This window comes from Poecilia reticulata, chromosome 15 (assembly GCF_904066995.2).
Source record: "Poecilia reticulata chromosome 15, P_reticulata-male-v2, whole genome shotgun sequence".
NCBI lineage: Eukaryota > Metazoa > Chordata > Actinopteri > Cyprinodontiformes > Poeciliidae > Poecilia > Poecilia reticulata.
In genome coordinates this window covers 16,202,476-16,226,504 of record NC_088844.1, presented here as the reverse complement: position 1 = coordinate 16,226,504, position 24,029 = coordinate 16,202,476, and the positions used below count along the sequence as shown (strand labels likewise).

The 24,029-nt window shown below is 40.1% G+C and overlaps 1 protein-coding gene across 2 annotated transcripts in view; it reads right to left on the bottom strand.

Moving 5' to 3' along the window:
* Positions 1–20,647, bottom strand: part of lzts2a (leucine zipper, putative tumor suppressor 2a) — a 43,582-nt gene extending 22,935 nt beyond the window's left edge. Inside the window, exons 1-2 of one of the 2 annotated variants that reach the window (XM_081616216.1) lie at positions 20,294–20,647; positions 3,591–3,697 (exon numbers count right to left, since the gene is read on the bottom strand). The gene's annotated coding sequence lies outside the window, so the exon portion shown is untranslated. The remainder of the gene's footprint in view (positions 1–3,590; positions 3,698–20,293) is intronic. The other variant, XM_081616218.1, reaches the window with a different exon arrangement.
* Positions 20,648–24,029: the final 3,382 nt, after the last annotated feature.

Below are 24,029 nucleotides of genomic sequence, written 5' to 3'. Positions count from 1 at the left end.
GGTAACAAAAGAAATGGCTCTCCAGTTCAGATTTTTGCAGCTGAAAGTCAAAGCACACCCTACAGCCTCAGCATCACAGTTTTAACCGGTTACATAAAAAAGGTGAAGATGAGGTTCACAAAAAGCCCGGTGTTCGTTTGTATTCAGCCCCCTGAGCTGATACTGTACAAAATGGAAGCGTCTTGCTGCAAGGAGTTTGCGGTATGTCTCCAGGAGCTTAGCTCATGCAGAGACTGAAATTGTACCATTTTCATTTTTGCAAATTGTTCAAGTATGGTTAGTTTGGATGAGAGAAAGAAAAAAATAATCAGGGAACAAGTTACGTCTAGACTTTGACTATGCCATCCTAAAATGTGCTTGGATCTCAATGATTCTACTGTATCACTGGCTGCATGTTTGGGGTTGCGAGAAGGAGAATCTCCATTCCTGTCTCAAGTCTTTGACTGTTTCTAGTAGGTTTTCTTCCATATTTCAGTATTTAGTTACATTCATCTTCCAACGTCTCTAAAAGCATCCTCACATTATACTGCCACCTCCACATGTTATTGGAGAGATGGTCTATTCAGCTTGAGATCCAGATTTATGATTCCACCACACAATGTTCGGCACATAGTCTAAAAAAAACAACAGAGTATATCTTACAGGATTGAGACAATCTGCAAACACAATCTTCTTGAAACTTTTGCTTTCTTATCACTGTTCTATAAAGGCCAGATTTTTGTTCTTTTTATGCCATTAATATATTTTTACACCAAAGTTGTGAGTCTCCACAGCTCTCCATGGTAATCATTGCCGTTTCTCTGACGGCCCGTTAGTGTTGGTCTTGGGAGTTTTGTAATTGTGCCATCCACTTTCAAATAATGGGCTGAAGAGTTCTCAATGAGATATCCAATACTTACTGCTTATCTTGCACTTATACATTTTCTGGAATAGTGAATGTAAACATAAAAAAAGAATGGCATACAGGTAACTGAGCTTTTACTGTCTACTGATCGGGAAGCAAAACGCACTCATAATCTAATCTCTTTGCTTGAACACTGACAGCTAGGGTGTGATTTCAATCTTTGTTCCCACATCTGATCTGAGCTAAATAAATGAAATGAAAAGTTATTGTCCAGAGTACAAAGGATGTCAGAGGAGAGATGAGATGAAGAGGCAGTGATAAGAGAAATGAGATAAGACTTCCCTAAAACTTAAATAATATAAAGACATACTTTTGGGGGTTTAAGGAAACCCTTCTCTAATTAAAAGTAATTACTTTTCAAAATTAACTGACTAAAAACACATTTACCTACCTCACTGGTTTGTGAGCCACACAATATCACCAGTTCTTGGTATACTGCTTTACGCTGCCATGGAGAACCAGTAGAAAGAGTGAGAAATCCTTTTTTATTCTCTTTTCCTGGAACTTCCCTCTTGAGTCCCATGCTGCTATAGCAAGAGAAAAGAAAGTCCACTTTTGCATTCTGACTTGGCACTTTACTGCCATTAACACAGGCCAGCTCTTGTCCAGGCTGAAAATACAACACCAGAAAGCTTTTCGAGTCTTTTATATACGTGTGTGACGCTATGTGAGTCAGCACAAGCTTCCATTTCAGCCTCTGAACAGGTAATAATAACCCACAAGCTGAGTGCACCAGTGCAGAACAACACATTAAACCCTCAAGAGTCAGAAATAAACTGGACTGCTTTCAACATTGTGATTTACCAGGTTCATTTCCCCTTGCAATCTTTCACTTTTGTGAACACGACCTGAAGATTTCATAGTAGCAGCGTATTGCTAAGTTCTACTCTTTGGTTTTTTTATTGTTTTGTTTTGTGTTACATTTGTTTTTCGGGGGTTAATGTGCATTTTACAGGGCTGCAGAAAAATAAGCCTTATAATAACATCACTGTGTGTCCAGACAATTCCGCAACAAAATTCAGAGGGAAGTGGGACAGGAAGAAGACTGATATATTATACTAACAAGCAACAATGCAGTTCTGTCAGTTTGTCATGTCACATAACACAATTGAGGCTACAACAGCAGAAAAATGTGTTTATGAGTGATAAACATGCAGAGAAATCAAGTAAATTAAAACTTCAAACTGGAGTACAAATAGATTCATAGCAGTTAAAGTTTTGATTATCCTCATCATGACTTGTTTCAGCCACTGCGTTCATAAGTGCAGACCTTCAGCTTTCATAATAATATTCTGGCTAATGCATAACAGGCTAGTGCTGTTAAAAATATGTCATTTGTCTGAGATCCATTTCCTAAGCAAAAAGTCTAGAATTAAACAAAATTCACTTTGGATTCTGTGAAAAGATGTTTGCCCAGAAAAGTATTTGCAAAAACCAATAAATCTTTGGTTTAGTCATCAGTCAATAAAAATCAACTTAAAAATCAGAATTTCCAAAAATCTGTATATTTTTTTTTTTGGAAATTTAGATTTTATTTAATTTTATTAATTTTATTTATATAATTAAATTCCAATTCTTTTCAGAGTGCACAGCAACATTGGCTTCAGCATCAAGAATATTGAAAAATGCAGAGTCCATCCAAATAGACAAATAATATGGTGATAAGTAAAAATGTCAAAGCAGGACTCTGGACACATATTATCAAATATTGCATCTGGGCAGCCCTTTGTGATTACAGAACTGCACACACTTCTGCAATTGACTATAATGTGCAGCTCTAAGGAACACCCTGAAAAATTAGTTTAAATCAAATCATGAAGCACTGACTGGCCCCTACAAAAAAACACTTTCGAGTTTAAAAAGTGACTTTCCAGAAGACCTTCCCTTCCAACAGAGCAGTGCAAAATATGGAGAACAATTTAATGAAGGAAGGGGACAGCTGGACCGGGACTGAGCTGGACAGAAGGAAAGCAGAAGGGCAGAGGACACAGAAGATCTGTAATGGATAGTCTGAAACGGAGAGAGAGTCAGACAGCTGGTGCAGCTGAAATGACCATACAGTGTTATCACCTAGCAAATCTTCCAAGCACTGCCCACAATAAGAAGCTCAGTGCAGTGATCTCTACAAGAGTACACTTTACTAACCACCAAAGTTTGTAAATAAGCACAAAAATTGAATAAGTCATTCAAAACAGACATTCAGTAACATACCTATCTGTGAAACACCCGATTGCCACATGAGGCAACGTGGACTCTGCTCCAAACTTCTGACCTCTTAAACTCCTCATCCTCCCTTTCCTCCCTTTACCTCTGTGTCATTCACACCAACTGCTTTCCATTCCCAAATCTCATCCTAAACCAGACTCTTCCCAGAGGGCCGGACCCCCCAATTCCTGAAATGTGTCTGCATCTGTGTGGGAACATTAATACAACAAGTCACTGTAAAGTTATGCCGCTTTAAAGTTGGTCAGCATCAAGTCAGACCATCGATCACAGCCATGGCCTCTCTAAAAAGACAAGAGGAAAAGAACAAAAACTAAAAGGGGAGGGAGAAACTCAGAGAAGAAACGAGAGTGGTAGGAGGAGGGTGGGGGGGTGTTTGACTCAGCAAATACTGAAGGTCAACGTCATCAGAGAAGGGCTTTGTCTGCAGAAGGGTATTTATTTCTTCAGTGTGGTTATTTACCTCAGTGTGTCGCCCAGCGTGCTCCTTCTGGAGGTCTGGGGGAGACAGGATGGCAGGGAGCTCTCATTCCAGGGCCTCACTCAGCTCTGCAACTCTTTCAATTTGGCCTAAATTAAAAACACACAAAGCATCATTGTTGGAGAGCTGCTTCCAAATAACACCAATTCTGCAACATTTCCATTATCATCCAGATTGAACACAAGAGGCTCTTTGTTGGGTGAAAACGAGTCGGGCGTTTGGCACTGACCGAGAAGGAAGTGAAAGCAACTGAAAGGTTTTGGAAGTACATTAAGCCGATTTTCATTCAGAAACAGGGAAAATAAACCAACACAGGCTACAAGTCATAGCACAGAGCTAACACACAAGTGTTTTTAACCAACTTTGTCAAGCATTCCTAAAGAAATTTAAATGCTAACATCATTAATTGATAACCTTTCTTCAGATAAAGTGTAGAAAAAATTATGGACTCATGCAGTAATTTGCATTTTTAAACAAATATCTGTGTCAGTGTCACGTAAGAAGCTGTTGTACCTGAATCATTGGCAGGAAACATGGTTCCAGCAAGAGGAGAAACAATGGAAACAACCGAAAACCTCCTTAATAATGCAAGTGAATGGTAAACATGGCAAAACACAAAGGTAGTTGCCATTTTACTAATTTCTAAGGATTTTTTTTAATCCACATTCAGCAATTCTAAATCATTTCCCCCTCCAATTGATGTGGCATTAATTACAAATGTTGTCATATTTGTTGTCTCTTATATTTCTTTTTCTTTTTTAGCATCAAAGTAAAATAACGTTCCAAAAACAAGAAGCAGTCAAAAACACATAAAAAAAAGCCACTGAGTCAAATATTTTTAATTAATTACAGAAGTGTTTCTATGGTTTTATGAGCTGGCTGAACTGAACAATTAAAACAACACATCACAATCTGTAACACTTGCAGTAAACATCTCTATGGTGTGTAGACGTTGGACAAGAAGAGCTACGAGGCACCAAGACTCGATGTGCTGTCAGAGCTCAACTTTTTCCTACTGTAAATGTAAATCTTGAGTGTCTTTCCTTCCCCCAACTAACTCTCCTTTCAGTTGGCCAATGAGGTAATTGGGCAGCTTGTTACTCCCTGATAATTGATACAATATTGATTCTTGCTCTCTAGTTGCTGTTGCAGGGGTCATTTGTGCCACATTGCCTCACTGCCAAGCTGTACTTTTCACAGCTGCTTGTGTACTGTATGGCTTGGATGCAGCTGCTTAATTACAACCCCCCCGAACCCCTCCCCCAAAAAAAACACTTAGCATGAAGCTCTCGACGGATTGCTCTTGAGCTAATCTGAAGAATGCATGAGATGAGGATGTGTGAGGCCAAAGACTGAAAAAGGCTGGCAACCTCTGCACACTGTGAGCCTCAACTTCTGCTGAACCTGCTCTGTGACTTTACACGTCAAGAGATTCTGTCGTTCCCAATCACTTCCGCCTTTTTATAACACCATTAGGCGTGCACTGACAATTGCAGTTTTCCAGCCAGTCATCGATCACCGATTAAAAAAAAAAAAAAAAAAAGTGACTTTCCAAGTCTGTCCAGAGGGACTCGGGTCTCATTGTGGGTCAAATCTGTAACATAACAGATATGTGACCCTTTTTAAGTTTCACTAATATCAAGAATGTGGACAGTAACACACAATAACAATGTCTTTAATACTTTGAAACAAATATGGAGAGGTATATGTGCCCAGCTTTGACTCAAGTTTATCTTTCAATTCTTTTTAATATTGATAAAACCCTGTAAGGCCATAAAATATGTGAGGATTTACAGTCTTTCCTGTTATACAGACACGCACACACACACACACACACACACACACACACACACACACACACACACACACACACACACACACACACACACACACACACCCTTCATTTCTCATCTTCTAATCAGAAGATGGGATCTCACTTTCCATGATGGACGGATGCAACCCTATGGGAGCAGATTAGATTGAGATTATAATCCATTATACCTCCCTGTGGATAGATCACACCCCAACTGCAGCATATGTCCTCACGGCTGGGATGACCCTTTATGTCGAGGCGATGAGACAATGATTCAGAAGTGCTGCTCCCACAGGATAATGTAACCAAGGAGGTCATTAAAGACTCGGCTGAATTTCTGGCTTAATGGACTCAGTTTGTAAATCAGACAGATTCTTGCTTACAGTTTTTGGGGGGATGGCTCCAAAGTGTTTTCCTGTGCTGAAAAGCTACAACTCTGATGAGGAACAACCCCAAATAAAGTGTTGTTTAATCTCCGCCAACGAGACACTAGGAGAGTGAAACAATCTAAAACAAACTCTGTGTAGATATAGGAAGAACATATATAATATTTTATTATATCCATGATAACATTAGTATTAATTTAATTAAAGCACAGTTAAAATTACAAAAACAAATGTAATAATAGAGATCAATTATTGGTCATTATATTTTTTGATATTTTGATAAATTGATCAATCGATGGATTTAACAGCCCAATCTTCCACATAGATGTAAAACTAAAGACACACGATGCAAAACAAGTCAGCATAAACAAATCAGCTCTGACAATATTTTAAATATGTAATTGCCAATTTTGGATGAACAATAAACATATTTCTACAATAACAGGTGCATGAAGGTGTTTTTGCTCATTTTCATAACTAAATAACACGTGAAAAGTTGAGTAAAAATCTTTACAGTTGAATTCAATCAGTGGAAACATAGCAGCTTTCCCACCTTTACCTTCCCATTAACTGAAACCTCATGTTAAGACTTTGCCAGATATGTTTGTTTGCCGCTGTCATTTTTCAAAAAATAATAGTAATAATAATAATAAAAAAAGGAGAGAGCTGTTTTGTTGCAGTAATGTGTCCTGCGTGATGGCTGGCCCACTTTCCTGCTTGCTTTCCGTATGCAAGCACACAAACTTAAAACATAATTTGCCGCTTCAATTTCTGGCTTTTATTCAGCTGGGATTTGGCGACAGACAACATCAGAGCCACGAAAAGCCGAGTGGAGCAGTGACAAACTGCAGCCTTTCCTCTGATCCTCTGAGAGGAAAGAAAATAGAGAGAAAAAGAGAGAGAAAGAGAGAGAGTTGGCTCAGCTACAGAAAACAAGGTTTAATCACTGACCTCTACACTTACAACAGAAGACAAATAGCCATGATTAACGAGCAGCATTCATCTTACAGGTTAAGAAAAGAACAATGTGAACTGTGTTTGCCTGTGCTGCTCTGATGGATCTGCCTGCTGCATGTTTAAACTCCTGTCCTGTTAGCTTTCTCCTCACCTCTGTAGATGTAGAAAGTTCTGTCAGTGCAGATCTAACATTTCTTCACTAGAGGGCAGCATGTCTAAACCTGCTCACCATCCTCTGACTCATCTGATACGTTGACCTTATAGAAATATCTGGTCAGATGATGCAAACTACTGTCTGAGATATCAAGGGCTTGGCATTCATTGTCCAGCTAGCCATCCAGGATTATATATGTGGAACAAAAAGAACATTTATGATATCAACATAATTTCTGACATAATTCATACATGAACAATCGTACATGCAGATAATTTACTTCACTCAAACACACAAAACTTACTTCAAATTAATGAAGATTTATACCTATAAACATCAAGGACAGACACTGTAAAAATATTAACATATTAAAATTAACGTTAATAGAGCTGCACAATTTAAATAAGTATTCTGAGGAGCAGCAACATTAAAAATCTCCATCTTATTACGTTCTGGTGTGCCTAAAATTGTGATTTACAGAACCTGAAATCAGTGTCAAACCTCAGCTAACTTTTGGCAAAAAGAGGCAGTGATTTTTTAATTTTTTTAATCACAAAAATCCCTTTGGGCAAAAAAAAAGAAGAAAAAAAGTCACCTATGCTATGATTTTTATTTTTAGGAAGGTGACAATATGCTCATCAGATTTTATTTTATCTGATGAGAAGCAAAATCTGAACAGTACCTGGTAACATTGTAAAAATACGAAAATGCATTGACAACCGTTCTTATATCTCAAATCCTTAGTTTGATAAATCGCAACAATAAAATAAATCTGTAATCAAACTTCTCCACTTTCTTTTATTGAGCACTCTTTCATCTTTCTATCCAATCATGTGACGTTCCTCTCAGACTCGGAGTCGTCTTTCCCAGTGGTCGAGTTAGCTGACATGAAATCTGGAAGTAGCAGCAACAAAGAGCCAAACTTATTCCTGCAACCGATCTCCAGAGAAGCAGCTCCAGCAGAAATCGCTTAAATTATGTATTTGCATGTTTACTGACAACCCACGAAAAGTGAATTTTTTTTTTTTTTGTAGCTTTTGCTGTATTGATGACAGTAGGAGAGCCAGCTGACCAAACAGATGAAAAAGAAGTGAGTTGAGAATAATTAAGAAATCAAACAAAGACAGCAGAAGCATTTTTCATTTTTACTTTCCAGCCCTTAAATCACTTGAGCCAAAAGTTTTGTCTAGTCTTTTGTCTTTTTCAGACTGCCTCTGCTGTTGTAACAATTTGTCTGTCTGGAGGACGCGGATCATCTCTATTCATTTCCCGCTCTTTGTCTCCTCTCTCATTATCTTCAACCTCCCTGTCTTTTTAGCCTTTCGTCATAATTTCCAACACATTTCTTTGCACGGAGAGCATATCTTAGCAGAAAAAACTGCATGGTAATGCTGCCGCAGCGCAGGCATGGGGGCAGCTGCACCAAAAATATATTCAAACTTTGATAAACTAGAAGAGGGCTGCTGCTGTAGAGCCAAGCATCAGCCTCAAAAACAGAAAGGATCCAACTTTATCTGATGAAAACATCTAAACCTCTTAAGAAACCATATGGAAAACATACAGTATTCCCCCAAATCTATAGTTTATTTCCAAATTCTGTTTTTGTAAAAGCGAAGTCAACGGTGTCTTTTTACCACACAGGTGCAATTATATGAATGCTCACATTTCAGCGTGTTCATGAATCGATCCTTCGCCTTCGCCACGGCACAATGCAGGTTAACGGAGGCAAAAACAGCTAAAACAAACGGGGTTCTGGTCGACACCGAGACGCTCCCAGACGGGAATCATTCAGGAAGTGAGGAAGTCGAAGGGAATTTCATGGTAACTTCCCATTCAGAATTACTTCCAATTGTGGATTTTGTTAACTTGCACAGAGGAAAAGGGAAACAACCCTGACATATTCAGAGAACATTTATGCACTTGTTTGAGACCAAAGCAGCAACACTTCAGAGCTGTTGTCTGTGTGTCCTGTGTAATCTGTTACAGAGCAGATTACGTTTCTAGAGTAAGTTGACGTAGTGACACAGAAGCGTAAGAAATGAAAAAGGGCTGAAAATAGTCTGGCCAGTCGATATTTGCTGCATCTCTACTCATGATACTGAATATTCTGAATTGAACCCGGAAGTTGGTCCAATAAACTGCTAATTAGATTTATAGTACCACTTTAGGGAATCTTTAACATTAAGGTTTGTTAAGACACATCCTTTAAAGCCCAAATAAACATCACAAATGGCTGGGTGTGCTTGATTTTAAGAAATTATGTCACTCTGTATGATAGAACCTGCTGTAAAGATATCAGATCAGAGATAAAATCAGTCAGTGTGATTCAACATTTACAAATAATTTTAGATTTCATAATCTAATTTCTGCTGATTGGGACAAATAAGAGGGTTGTGTGTGATATATATATCTATATCTATACATATATTTAGATATAGATATATATATATATATACACATAAAAAAAACTGTGATCGCATAATTAATAGTTAATTGGGACATATTCATTTTTACAACGCATTCTCTTTTCATAAGGCCTTTATTTGTCATCAGAGGGAACAATAATCAAGGACAACAACCTCCTCCACAATAAGAAAGCGAGGCAGTCATCTTTAACTGTACCATGATAGAGAACAAAAGGAGGACGGCCATTAATATGCAAATGTAAGCCCAAAACAAACAAGAGTTGAAAGGACAAGGAAGATAATGAGACTAATTTAGTCCCAAGAAGACGAGTTCCTGTTTGTTTTTGCATAAACTAAGCAGAACGGAGGCAGCTCCCTTACCTCACCATCTCTGTTACACACACAGCCAGGTGATGTGCTGGTGTGTGATCTTGTTTTGCTCGGTGGCAAAGGTCAGCACACTCACATTTACGTGACAGCCTGCGTTCACATCCGTGGGGCACATTCATAAATATATATATGTGTGTGTGTGTGTGTGTGTGTGTGTGTGTGTGTGTGTGTGTGTGTGCGTGCGTGTGTGAGTGTGTGCAGAGCTAATGCAGACTGACACGAAGACTGACATAGATGCTGAGCTCTGCTGCACTGGGCCAAGCAGTCTAACCCAACATCAGGGATAAACTATAAATAGATCATCTGATCCACCCCACACCTCCCACCTCACCCCCCAACAATCCGCCGCCTTTCTTTTTCCTCTTGTTCCGTCTTTTCCATCAGCTTCATCTGCACTTTATTACCGCATCTGGGAATAAAGTACTGCATTTGTTGACTGATTCTCTCAGTTCCTGACGTCTGTTCCTCTCTTCAACAATTCCCACCACAATCAGCCAGCCTGCTTCTGTCTCCTGCTTCTTCCAATTTCTGTTTTGTAGAAAGATGAAAGTCTAAAATGCGGGAATAACAAATAGGCCGCAACAATCTTCCTCCTTCTCTTTAAAGATTATGAGTGTGGGGTTAGAAAAAAAAAAGGGGGGGGAGATAGGCTAGTTAAAGGGGGGAGTCAGTAGGGGGGAGCTGGAGTTATGTAAGTGAGGCTAATCCCCTCCCAACCCTGCATGGTTAATGAGACAGGATGACACTGGCCTCATTTCATCTGCTCATCCCTGCATCTGCCGCCGCCGTTTCTGCCCCTCCAAAACGCTCGGTCTGCACCTTAATCTTCCCGTTTGATCTTTGACGGCAGACGAGCGCTATTGTTTAAATTCTGCACACCAGTAATTCCTGGTACGGTGGCAATAGGTGCAGCAGATGAGCCATTACGTAATACATAGTTTAATTGTGAAATCTCAGATCTCCTACTCCTCGTGTCAACGTTGGGTTTTTCAAAGCACCGAGCTGCACAACACGCACCAACATGGAAATGAAGTAAGTAGGCAAAGTGATGTTTACTTTTTTTTTTAACAATCCGGTTATGAAAAGAAACTTCACTTGACTTTAAATGTTTTATATAGTCTGGAACAGGAAAGGTTCAAAAACATTTTCAGGTTAGACTTCTATACTTTTTTTCCAAGCCAAACCTCCCACTGTTCACCTTCCTTTTAAAACATTTGTAACGTTTGAATATTAATTTAAAAAAAAAATGCATTAATGGTAAATAATTTTACAGTGGTCAGACTTTAAGTGTGGACAGATAAACAGACAAATGGAACGACTGGATGAATGGATGGAACGACTGGACAGACTGCCGGACAGATGGATGTTAGAAAGATTAAACGTCAAATCTTCCTATTGAGAACATTTCAATTCTATAGGTTTCCAGAGTTGTTCATTCTGCTTAGGAACCCTGTTTAAAGCTGAAGCACCAATAACAACTCATTAAATCGCCTAAATCAATTATTACTAATTGAGTAAATAGAATTTGGATTTACTTTAACATCTTACACACAAATGATCACGTCACCTGGGGTACAGACCCAACAAACCCGTCCTCATTCTTTTTGCATTACTGGCTTATTTTCTTGTCTTATAAGCAATGCCGATTTCTGCAGACATTTGTCTAAAGGACTCACCAGCGTGTTAAAGATTGTTTTCTGTCCATTACTGATCAAAGATTATGGGCAGCCAAACCTATATAAGCGCGATTAACAGCTTACTTTAAATGTGGATGTTAAAAACTGAGGCTTGCTCCACTCTGGGGAATTTAGAGCAAGAAATCTGACCTTTATGAAGCCAGACATGTTAATCTGCAGAGATGTGTTTAATGCTGTGCCAGAAATCAACGTGACAAGAATACCGTGTTGGTTTGAAATGGAAATCTTGTTTTCGAGAATAGACTGTGATCAATTGCAGGTAAACGATTCATGAAAAGGTTTTAATAAAGTTACATGCAGCATTAATCAAACGCATTTCACACTTTGAGGCTGAAAACCACGTTTATATGCGAGATAAATGTAGGTACTTATTTGGAGAGGCTGAGGAAAACATCATCACACAAAGAGAAAACAAAATTAAACCTTTCTTCAAATCTTTATCTCCAAATATTGACATGATTCCAATTAAAATGACTCTGCCATTGTTTTTGGGAGACCTTTTTTGACAAAGGAAGCTGCTCCTATCTTTATTAAATCTGCCTCTATTTGAATTCTCCAGACTTCTGAGGAGGAACCCAAAGACCTCCCCAGCTGTAAAAACTGGATATGCTCCAAACACACACACACACACACACACACACACACACACACACACACACACACACACACACACACACACACACACACACACACACACACACACACACACACACACACACACAGAGCGTGATATTAATCTCTGCTAACAATCTGTTACACTGTCATACATGTTTACAAACCCACAGTTGTTTGCTGTCACTGTAATGTGCAGTGTTTTGCTTTTAAAGCTTTAAAGAGAAAGATAATATGCCGCGGAGCAACGCTGCTCTCTGTCCTACGCAGGGTTCATAAGAGTTAAATCTTATTCATGCCTTTTCTTAGCTGTTGACTCTAGAAAATTTTGCTATTTTTACAAGTCACTCAAACATTTAGCAATAATTATTCCCTCCGTGTCTATATTGAACTGCGCTTGTAAAATCCAGCGTGATTTCAGAGTTCTGGCGCGAGTCGCTGTGCAAAAGGATAGAAACGGGGGAGAGTAAAGCAGATCTCGGGTTTTCTGTCACACGTGCAACCACGGCAAACAAATGACCTTTTAATCAACTGTTGGAAACATGTTCTGAGAATTTAAATAAGGACGCAGCATTTACACCGAACCGCAACCAGACAGCAGATCTGCTCTCGACAGCGAACGCGCCACAGCTACCCAGCAATTTGTGGAAACAACACTCTTCGGTGTGGAAGCTGTTACCGTCTGTCGCAGCCTAAAGCGCAAACCTGTTTTACAGTAACTCCTTTCTCTGCTCCCGATGGGAATAATTATTAACCCCTCTGGCAGGAAGGGAAGTAAATACTTTAAATCAGACTAAACTTTGTATTTTACTTTTGGTGGTGGTATTTACAGTTCACCACATTTTGTCGAGTAAAGAGGCTCTGATTTAAAAAAAAAAAAAAAAATAATAACTAAATAGATGAAAAAACAAAAGTTATGAAAAAAAAACAAAAAGCCCCTTGTGTCCAGCAAGGCCGTTCCTGGCACTCGGATACCCCCCTCCCTCCTCCAGGTCAGACAGGACGCTCCACTAAACTTTGACCCATTTCTGTCTACAGAGGTCTGGGCCCCAAGCAGGCAGGTGGGAGCGGGGGGGGGACGCTGACACCCCAAACACACCAAACTTCATGCTGATCAAAGCAGCTAACAATAGTGATAATAATAAATATCAAAGAAAGATGGAGGAGACTTGAAGCAGTGTGTGGGTTAAAGACAGAAAGGCTGGACTCTTTGCTTCATATGCTGCTTTTAATATTCAGCAGAGCACACACACACACACACACACACACACACACACACACACACACACACACACACACACACACACACACACACACACACACACACACACACACATCCTGTATGTCTCAAACTGCGGACTTGATTTCACTTTCCTGCTGATGCACTGAATGCAAACTCTGTTCTTTTCTTCTCTTCCATCTGTCCTGTCGCTCATTTCCAAGAAATCTTATGCAACAGAAGGATGCAGTTCTCTGGAACCAATTCTCAGCAGGACAATGCAGAGGAGACAAAAGCACACAACACCTTCAAGGCTGAGCTCCGTAAATCTGAGCCGAGCCGAGCTGACAACAAGCGAAAGCATCACTTCATATAGTTAAAATCTGCCGAATGTTTTCATAAGCAGAACAAATTCCTGACCAGCTGGAAGATTCAGAAGACATGAGAACCAGTTCAGTCCAGGGAGTGATGGAGGAGGTGGGAGTGTTGGGGGGGGGGGGGGGGGGGGGTTAGGTTACTGAGATCTGGGACCGCATCCCAGAGGTTCCCAGAAGATTTCTGGGAATGTAGACAATCCAACATGTGTGAGAAGGAAAGAAAAAATGATTGCAGTCGCAGATGATGAGGCGAGACATCTGTCACCGATTAAGAAGGAGGGATTGACCCCATGATCACACCAAGGAGATACAGTCTGCAGAGGCACACTGGGGCCAGGATGTAAACTCTTTCTCATGGTCAATGCTACCCAAGCCACCCCAGCACCCCCCCTATACTCCCGCCCCCCTGCAAACCCACATGCACCACAGATTCTTTTATCTTGAGGCAACGCTACTACACACTTTACCCAAGCTTGTCAGCTGACACAGTAAGAGGGACAGCGGGGGAGAGGGGGAGGGTGCGGGGGGGGGCTGCATGTTATATATTCTGCAGAGGGGTCAGCTGGCAGATGCATCCTCCAAGCTGGTTTCACTCTGATGAGCAAAAACACATTCAGAGAAGAATGCTGGCCAAAAGAGAGGAAATCCAACCTTCACATCAAACAAAATCCTAACAACAGGGAGTGGATATTTATTGTATTGCTTATCATTTATCACGATAAATTTCATGACAAGAAAATATATTGATTTATTGTTGCCGCAATAAATTCCAATTAATGATGTCTAAAAAGCCCCAAAAACAGGTTTATATTATTATATATATATATATATATATTTTTTTTACTATTTTTCTCCATTATTTGTTCAATAAAAAGTACAAAAGTAAATATTGATAAATTTGAAAATATTATTAAATGCATGTACTGTGTGCATTTTAGTGATACTAATCTCACTTTTTTATGTGAGTGGTGTCCTAAAAAAAGCATATTACATATGGGAATGTTTTTTGAGGACAGTATTTGTGTTTCTGGGGCCATGATAGCACTGTTATGCAGTCACAGCCATACAGTGACCTAAAAAAAGAGTAATAAATATTCCTTATCGTCACTTTCATCATTACCACAACAGTATAGTCCCATCCATCCATCCATCCATCCATCCATCCATCCATCCATCCATCCATCCATCCATCCATCCATCCATCCATCCATCCATCCATCCATCCATCCATCCATCCATCCATCCATCCATCCATCCATCCATCCATCCATCCATCCATCCATCCATCCATCCATCCATTTTCTGCACACCCCTGTCCCTTGTGGGGTTGGGAGGGGTGCTGGTGCATGTATCTCCAGCAAACGTTTCGAGCGAGAGCCGGGGTACTAATAGTAAAGTCGTGGTACAATTTTAAGTCCACCTCGCCCGCCCCTATCATCAACCCATCTCAATGTTTTAAAACTCTCCAGTTCAGATCCTCTGGGACTGGCTTTATAAAGAAAACTTGTATCTAAAAAAAAAACCCTCATGAAACTACTACTAACCCAAATCACCAATAGCTAATGAGCTTTTAAATTGGATCAATAACTCATGGTTTGTGTCCCTCGCTGGGACAAATTAAGTTTCCAATAGAGAAAAAAAAACAGCAGCCAACAGCTTAATCAATTGCTCTCACATTTGTGAAGGCAAAATGCTTTATTTGTTCTGCTACTCCTCACTATCTCTTCTCTGACTTCAAAATAAAAACAGTCTAGGCCAAATGTATAAAACCACAACCAATAAAAACATGCAATTCCTGCAGCTGCCGGACATCGCCTCTCAAATCGTTCATGTGCCACCAGGCAATGAGCCTCAGTTCTGGACTTTACGCTAGTGCCATCCATCAAGTGTGAGCGTATCTTGTGTGTGGTCTGCCGTTTCAGCACTGGCCTCTTTGGTTCCCATACATCAGCCTCCTGACAGAAGTGAAGTGACATCTTGTGACATATGAGGCCACTTTTTCTGAGCTGCTGAGAGAACCGGAGCGAAACGGAGAAAGACAGCTAGCTGGATAAATGTGATGATAGCACTTACCACACAGAACAGAATATTATTACCGTTTTTTTTTTTTTTGTTTCGCAAGTGTAATATAATGAGGACTGCTCTCCAGAAATTAGGAGACAGTACAAGTTACTAAAATCTTATGGGTGTAGTGATTAAACACAGAACTGTTAAGCATTAGCAGGCCAGTTTGATTGGCCTGCTAATGGATGTTTAGAGCATTTGGCAGGGTTCAACACTCCTGGTTAATGTGATCTGAGGCAAAGCTCTGCCCACTGATATCCATTAAATCCAGACAAACTCTACTCTGCATTGATTCCTTCTCTTCTTACATATTGTAAGAGGGCTTCCATCCCCATCTCTGGTCAGCATGAAAACTATCAGACTGCAATGGCAATTCAATTGAACTCCAGTTTGCCTTCAAAAGCGAAAGCAAAAAAGTCTGCAAAGCAAGGTCTAAATGACCAGTATGAGGGACGAGCTGAAATCTAAACTCATTGCGCCACAAAAATCTGTTATGACCCAATTTTGGTGAGCCAGAGTGAACAGAAACATTGGTTTCTTGTTCTTAGCTGACATGGGTAAACACCAGTCTAATATATATATATATATATATATATATATATATATATATATATATATATATATATATATTTTTTTTTTTTTTTTTTTTTTTTTTTCTTATGTCTCACTTTATTACACTATTGCACTATTATTACAGTTCAATCAGAGATTTTATGCAAAACAGAGAGATAACAGCACTAATGCAGCCTATAGACGGCAGAACTACTTGCAGACATCCTCCGTGTGTACTCGGGTGTTGTGTTCATTACTGATGATTTGTCCTCACCAGCATGGCAGCCCCATTTAACAGGAATACGGAGATTTTTTTTTATTTGTAATCTCCAAATTGGTGCACAAACAGAATTTAAGCATTCAGGTTTATTTTTGCTCCAATTCATGCAAACGTTATCAAGTTATGAGCTGAACACCACATACCGTTCCAAATAATCATACATGCCAGAGAGTTCAGAAGCGATATGCAGACTTGGACAGACCACAGCATCAGGGATTATCCCCCAGAAGTGTACCAAGCTCTGTTGAGTTTCCTGCAGCAAAACGTCTAAGCCTTCTCATACCTAGCAAACATATTACAAACTGTTTAGAACAATCTCTTGCCACATAGCCTCCAATTTAAGCATTCATGCATTTTGTTTTCCTGCTTCACTGGCATCCAGGTTGCATTAAGACAAGAAGGATCCTGCAGAAGTCCATCAGGGAAAGGTCTGAAAGGTCTACAACGTGCTAACATGAAGACCTGAAGACCAAGAAGGAATGACGTTACCTTAAGTCTATAAGTCTCTTAAAACTTTGTTAATTCTATAAAAATGAGTAGGTCAGCAGTATGGAAATGTAACACTCCAGCAGATCACAATTTTCTTCTCTTTAACCCCTCTGCAGATCTGACCTGACCTCTTTTACATTAAAGTTTAAGATGCCTGCACACATTCATTACTAAAACAAACGCTGGTTTGTTGAAGCAGGACTGGCAGAGCAGCATCTAAAAATTTGCTGCATTGTAGAAAAACACCTGAGAACTCATTTCACTGTCAGCTTTGCAAGGCTATCTGTGCTTAGGCGCTCACTGAGTGAACAATGACTCTGATAAGTAGACCTCTTTAGAAAGAGGAGGAGGAAGAAATATTTGAAGGACAGACTTTGAAAATTGCTGAAAACATTGTGAAAGTACGGAGTGCAAAGTCATTAGTGTTGCTGGTGTAGCGGCTGTTCAGGAGAGACCTTTGAAAGCAGAAAAAGGAAAAGGTCACTGCAAGCCCAGGCGGCTACTAATTACAGTTCGACACACAAGGGCAATCTTTATATTTATTTCTGCATGCGTGTGTGTGTGTGTGTCTAAATGATGACGTGTCTCTGCCCAACTGTACTCTTCATCATGTCCTGGTTCAATGACCTGAAATAAAACTTATGTAAATCTCAACAAAACACTCACTGTTGGATCAATGACAAGAATCTGTATTGCTAAAACTATCACACACTGAACTAGAGATGCTAGATCTATTTTCTGGTCAGTGAATGTACCACACTACAAGTACTTCCAGGTGACAGAAACAACAACTCTTTTCCAGAGATGAGCAGCCAAAAGTCACTTTTTTTCTGTGAAGTGTTTGATGCAGAGAAAGCAGAAAAATAATAAAGGTACTTAAAAGGAATATCATATCCTCGGGCATCCCACAGCATTCATTCAGGCTGTGAGAGATCAAGAGAAAGTGAGACTTCAGCATAACAGGAGGGCTAAATGGAGTACAGGAAAGTCACTCGATTTCATCCTTCTAAGTTTTCTACTTTTGTCTGTCATGAAAAAAAAAATGCTGGCAGCCTTTTGGAAATCTCAGAGATAAGGTAAGGATCTGCAATCTGCACAAAGTAACAATATTAATCGGTAAGAATATGAACTCTGCAAACGTTTAGACTTTGTTTTCAAAATTTTAACTTCTGTTCCAAAGTCTGATTTTAGACTCTTTGACTCTTATTAAACAGAAATAGAATCGGTATTAGCAAGTCTGAACTTAAAAAAAAAAAAAATTAAATATCGGAAATAGGCCACAAAATTCTGATCAGCACATTTCAGAATAGTAACATAATCTGGTACGAAGAAGTTAAATTACACTGTACAAAAAAGGAATCACTTCTCTGAAGGAACCAAAGCTCCTATGGTGCTTCTCAACAGAAGATGTTTTATGTTCTTCCTCAACTGGGCCTAAAGCAACATTTCATAATGGTTTGAAGGAGTAGCCTGTTGCTTTAATGCATTAAATTAAAACCAAATAACACAATCACCATGACTGCTGCTGATGAAATAGTTGTGTATTCTTGCACTCAAATAGACGGATGGACGTTTCTTTAAGTCAGACTTTCAGGTGTGTGTCAGACGGCTGTCAGTTTATGTCACAGTGTAATTAATGTGGGTTATTATGTCTGCTGTCTCATGAAGGATTTCACTCCATGTATTGCATAAGATCGCCTCTGAACGAGCAGATGTGCCAACGCTTGTGCGATTTTCAGATTAAATTATTTTATGGGCAAATTAGATCACAAAAGTTGTTCCGTGGATTCATTGTCACGTTTTGGCAAAGCGTGCACCAGCTGTGACTGCGTGCATTTAGGTTGCCAACTCGATGAAAGCATGTGCAAAGAGGAAGGACGGTTTGTTTATTCATCGAGTTACAAGAAGGAAAGATTTTTTTTTTTTTTTAAAGTTGTTAGTTTCCAGGTTTCAAGATTTCCATTTCATTTTGAGCATGAATTTGGTGATGTTCTTCCCGAGGCGCATCACACGTCCCACCCCTCAGATTTTCTGATTAAAATGATCTCTCGGCATCGTGTTCCTCACCCCCTTGCTGCTCCCTTCAATCCTGATGGCCAGAAAGCAACACCCCCCCCCCTTCCCCCACCCGTTTTCTGTGCGCTAGGATGTCCTGTGGTGACAGGGCAGGATGATGTACGGTCCTGCTGTGAGCAGACGTGATGCTCTGGAGCTGTAAAACTACAGTTCTGGAAAAGATGGGAGCATAGATGCCTGCAGATGATTTTTACAAGCTTGCAATACGCATGCATGCATGCATGCATGGATGCCTTTATGTGCAGTGACCCTAATGTTTGCATTCAGCTTAAAGCTGTGACAACACCACATCCAACCCATTAATCATCTGAAAAAGGGGAGTTCACTACATATGGAAAGAGAGAGGGAAAGAGGGAGCAAGAGAGCCTGCTGCTCCTGTAGGAATTATTCATGACCCAATCAGAACCGGGCTGTTTCCAATTCAACTTAAAACCAATCCATGAATTTAAGGAGACATTGAAAGTATTGAGCAGCTATGTCTTGTTCAACTTTTTCTTTCCATGACATGTCATTCCGTTTCCTTCTGTCCTTATTGTGTAACAAAAGCAGCTGCAAATGTTAAGAGCAGGAAGTGGGATAACAACTTAAGTGTTTTCCAAATGCACCGTGTGTGTGTGTGTGTGTGTGTGTGTGTGTGTGTGTGTGTGTGTGTGTGTGTGTGTGTGTGTGTGTGTGTGAGAGAGAGAAAGTGAGGGTGTGCACCAGTTGCAATAGGCTTTCATTGAAACAGCTGGGATGGCGATAACAGAGCAATACTTATTCTCTGCCTTCAACACACACACACACACACACACACACACACACACACACACACACACACACACACACACACACACACACACACACCCACACACACACAGTAGGACTCTTCAGGGCAAAGGAAGTGAGTGAGTTCAGAAAAACTTGGGGAAACCGGAAAACTGTTTTTATTTTGCAGACTGCATTGAGTCTCAGATTATTCAATCATACTACTGAAAATCACACAGTCACGCACAACTCTAAGTACCATTATCAACCTTTTAATGTGAGACCTTATGTAAATATCAACAAACTCCACAAGTTCAGTGCTTCTTTTTGGTGGGATCCCAATGAGCGACATTTCGTTAAATAATAAATCCGAGAGGGAAAAAAAAAAAAGCTTAAGGAAAACTCAATAAATTAACCTTTCTCCACGACCAAAACCACAAAAGCGCCTAAATCAACGTGATACTCACCCGAGTCAAAATGTTCTTTACCAGCAGTCCGTTCAGCGCTCCCTGCAACAGTAAATGTCCGCAGCCTGTGTCCGGTGGACAGAAACAACTTTTCTCCAAACAGCAACACGCTAAAAGCCACCGACTGCCCTCCTGGCTCGGTACTCGAGTTCTGCTCCTCGTCACCAGAACCCATCCAGTCCTCACAGCAGCAGATCCGAACCAACTGAACGCCTCCTGGTCATTCGCAGCTCCGCTCTCACACCGAGTACGTTTGGTTCGGTCACCGTCAGAGCCCGGTCCGCTGCTCTGTTCAGGGAAGGCGGGCGGCGCTCTCCGAGCACCGACAGACTTGCTGCTAGTCCACAAAGGTTTGAGACAGAGGAAGGAAGGGTAGGGGCTCAGATAGAGGGGAGAGCTTTTTTTTTTTCAGCTGCTCACGGTGGCATGTTTATGACTTCTAAGCATCAGAACTGAATGCTTCGTGGTTCCTTCCACTTCTCTGTGCTCTTAGGAGTAGTAAAATATGTTTTCATAGCAACTTCCCCTATAATCCAAATACAAATTAGATTTAGTTGGATTTGTCTGTTTGGTCTACACAACAGAGTCAAACTGAATTATGGGGAGTTCAGAAGTTCCACTTCAATTGTACACTTGCTGAAAAGGAAACACATTTCTGGTTATGTTTCTTGAATTTATTTGCATTTGTTTAGTTTATTTAAATGGGTTTTTGTGACATTAATTAGGAATTTTTGTTTTTCAAATATACAGAAGGAATACCCCCAAAACCATGGTCTAAATAATTTACAGCTAAAACTGAATAAAAATGAAAAGTATTCATTGTCATTTAAGATTAAACCTGTAAAAGCCTTAAATCAGTCAGTCAGCTACTTCTTTGATCCTCTGCTCCAATCTGGCAACACACTTGAGAAACTCAATATAGGGTCCCTCTGTTCATCACAATGCACCACCACCTGCCTGATTCGTCAGTGAAAGATGATCTTCAGAAACGCTTCGGAGAGCTAATTTGTGAGAAGAAAGTATGGCTTGGTTTTCATGAGGTCTTTATTTGGAAAAATCCCTGCAACAGCTGCCAAAGTTTGTGAGTACTAAAGGTGGGCAAGACTGAGTTGTCATTATTTCAATGTTGTTCTCTGCTTTTAATCAAATGTATTGAATCAGATTTATGTCGTAATGTTTTTTTTTCTTTTCATATTCTTACCATGAATTAAAGATTAATGTCTCAGGCTCCTTATTTGCTCTAATTTAATCTAAATCTTCTTCTGCTGCTCTGCTTGTTCATTAACAAAATGACCTTAAAAGTACAGAGAGTCGGTCCTCCATATAAAAGAACTCATATTCAAGTAAACTCTTTTATCTGGTTCCCAGGGATTTCCACTGCTTCTTTTGAGCAATCTTCTATGATTTTTCATGCAATTAAAGAACTCATTAGGATAGAAACTTAAGCAAGGCAGATATGCTTCAAAAGAGATTTTAGTAATCCGTACTTTTAGGGTGAAAATAAAACCCAGGTAAATTGGGGGAGAGAAAAAAAAGCATGCAGAAAGTGATATGTTCATTATGTTTTAATACGCTGCAGCCTTCGCGGCTTCACCCTGTGCTTCTGATGTTCCTGGTGCCTTGGGAGAAGGATGCTCAGAAATCTTGTCACCGCTGAACTCTGGCTGACCTCCTCTTCTGTAAAAATACAAGAGAGCAATTTATTCTCAGCACCAATGACAACTACGTAAGCCCTCCCCACCACCTTCCTCCCTTCCTCTCATCTACCTGATTTTCTTGACGCTCGTCTTTTTTTGCTTTCACTTCCACCTCTGCTCCTGCCTAATCCCACCCCGACATCCGCCCCCCCCCTCGCCCCCCCCGATCTCTTTTGTAGATCTCATTCTCCTTTAAATCATCACCACGGTTCATTTCAACTTCAAGCTTGGGCAGGCCGCAACGGTAATATGATTTCCAGCTGAAATGAAACGTGCAAAATGTGCTCCAGCCTCCCCTCGTCCCCAGTGGGCTCCCATTCGAGTCCATTTCGTCTGACTGAGGTGGAGAAAGATCTTTATTTTATATATTTTTGGTTTCATCTAAATTGCTAAAGATTTGATTTGAACATTTTTGCTTTACGGTTTTGGCCGGTAAAACTTCACAATCCAGCATCACAAACACTTCTCTAGTTTATCTTCTCACGCAGTGTGAAGGGCCGCGTGTGCAGCACTGCAACGCAGTGGGAGAACAAATCTCTGAGCTCACTGGTGTATCGTAAAATAGCTCTTTGCTCTCAACAACCAAAACAAGATAGTTTATTTCACAGACAGAGAAACCTGCTCATGGGTGGGCAACGCTGTATCAGCAGCAAGAAGGTTTTGGGTTCAAATCCCAGTCTGAAGTCTTTCTGCATGAAGTTTGCATGTTCTATCCCTGCAAACTGGGTTATTTCCTGGTACTGTAGGCTCCCTCCCACTCTTCAAAATATAGGACTGCTGGGTTAATTGGGCTTCATTAACTGTCCCACACAAACGACCAGTCCAGGGTTTACCCCTCTCCTTTCACCCAATCACCTTTCACTCACTGAACTGGAATATGTGATGCAACGAGGCTCGTTCGTCAGATTAAAAGAGTCTTTTGAGAATCAAAACCTTCAAGTAAGTTTCAATACTTTCATTTCTGTTCTAAAATATTCTTGTTGGTTTGATGTAATAATCTAATCTGAAATGTTGTGTCTCATTTAGCTGCAAGTGGTCAATCTTCACAATCAACAGAAATAAAAAACAATGAAAACGTCAGGCTATTTGTAGTCTGTTGCTATTGTCCTTTGTCCAGTCTATTTGTAACCCTGAGGCTGTGCAATGTGTTTCCCTTGGTTACTAAAATAACAAAATAAATGAACTTTTCAAGAACATGCTTTTGTTGAATCGGTAAGTGCAGCTAAAGGAGGTTCTACAAAGTACTGACTCATAGGATTGAACATAGTCACACGCTTCACCTCATGAATTCACTCAGAATCTCAGAAAAAATATATTTGAAAGATAAATAGGGGGAAAAAAACCATGAGGGGTGTTCATACTTTTGGGAAGCCCTGAGCAGACATGAAGAATAAATAAAGTGTGCCCTGCCATGTTGCACATCTCTTGCTGTTGCAGCTCCATAGAACAGGATATAACAGACTAATGGAGCATTCTTCACAGTCACGCCTCAACAGAAACACCATACTGCCAGGCTTTGTTTCCAATCCGCTTTGCCATGTCTACGTGAAGGCCAAAACCTCAGGTCATATGACTCACACGTGCTTTGTCCCCTCGGAGTCTTCATCCAGCTCCAGACACCTGACCAGTGTCTGACCCTCAGCCTCAACCGGATACAGAAATATCAAAGGGCTTCCGGCAGTACCTGTGAAATATTCACATGAAAGCGACAACGTTCCTCTGATGCGTTATATATTCTCTTATCCACTCTTTAGCAGCTCATGCATCATTTACCAAGTGGATGAATTTTAGCTGATCAATAAAGAATGAAGCTCAAAGTGCATACAGATGGAATCTGGCAAACAATAAAAGTTATGTAATTGTCTTTGTTTTGTTCTGTTAAAAATACATCAAGAACTACAACACCCCTATTAAGTTCCTGGCTCAAGTTCTTTTGCAAGCCCAGCAATACAAGCGAAGTTAGTTCCGCATTGCTGTAATGATCAAATCATTAAAGGGCAACATGGCATAAAACACTTTATTCGCTCAGATTCCTGCTC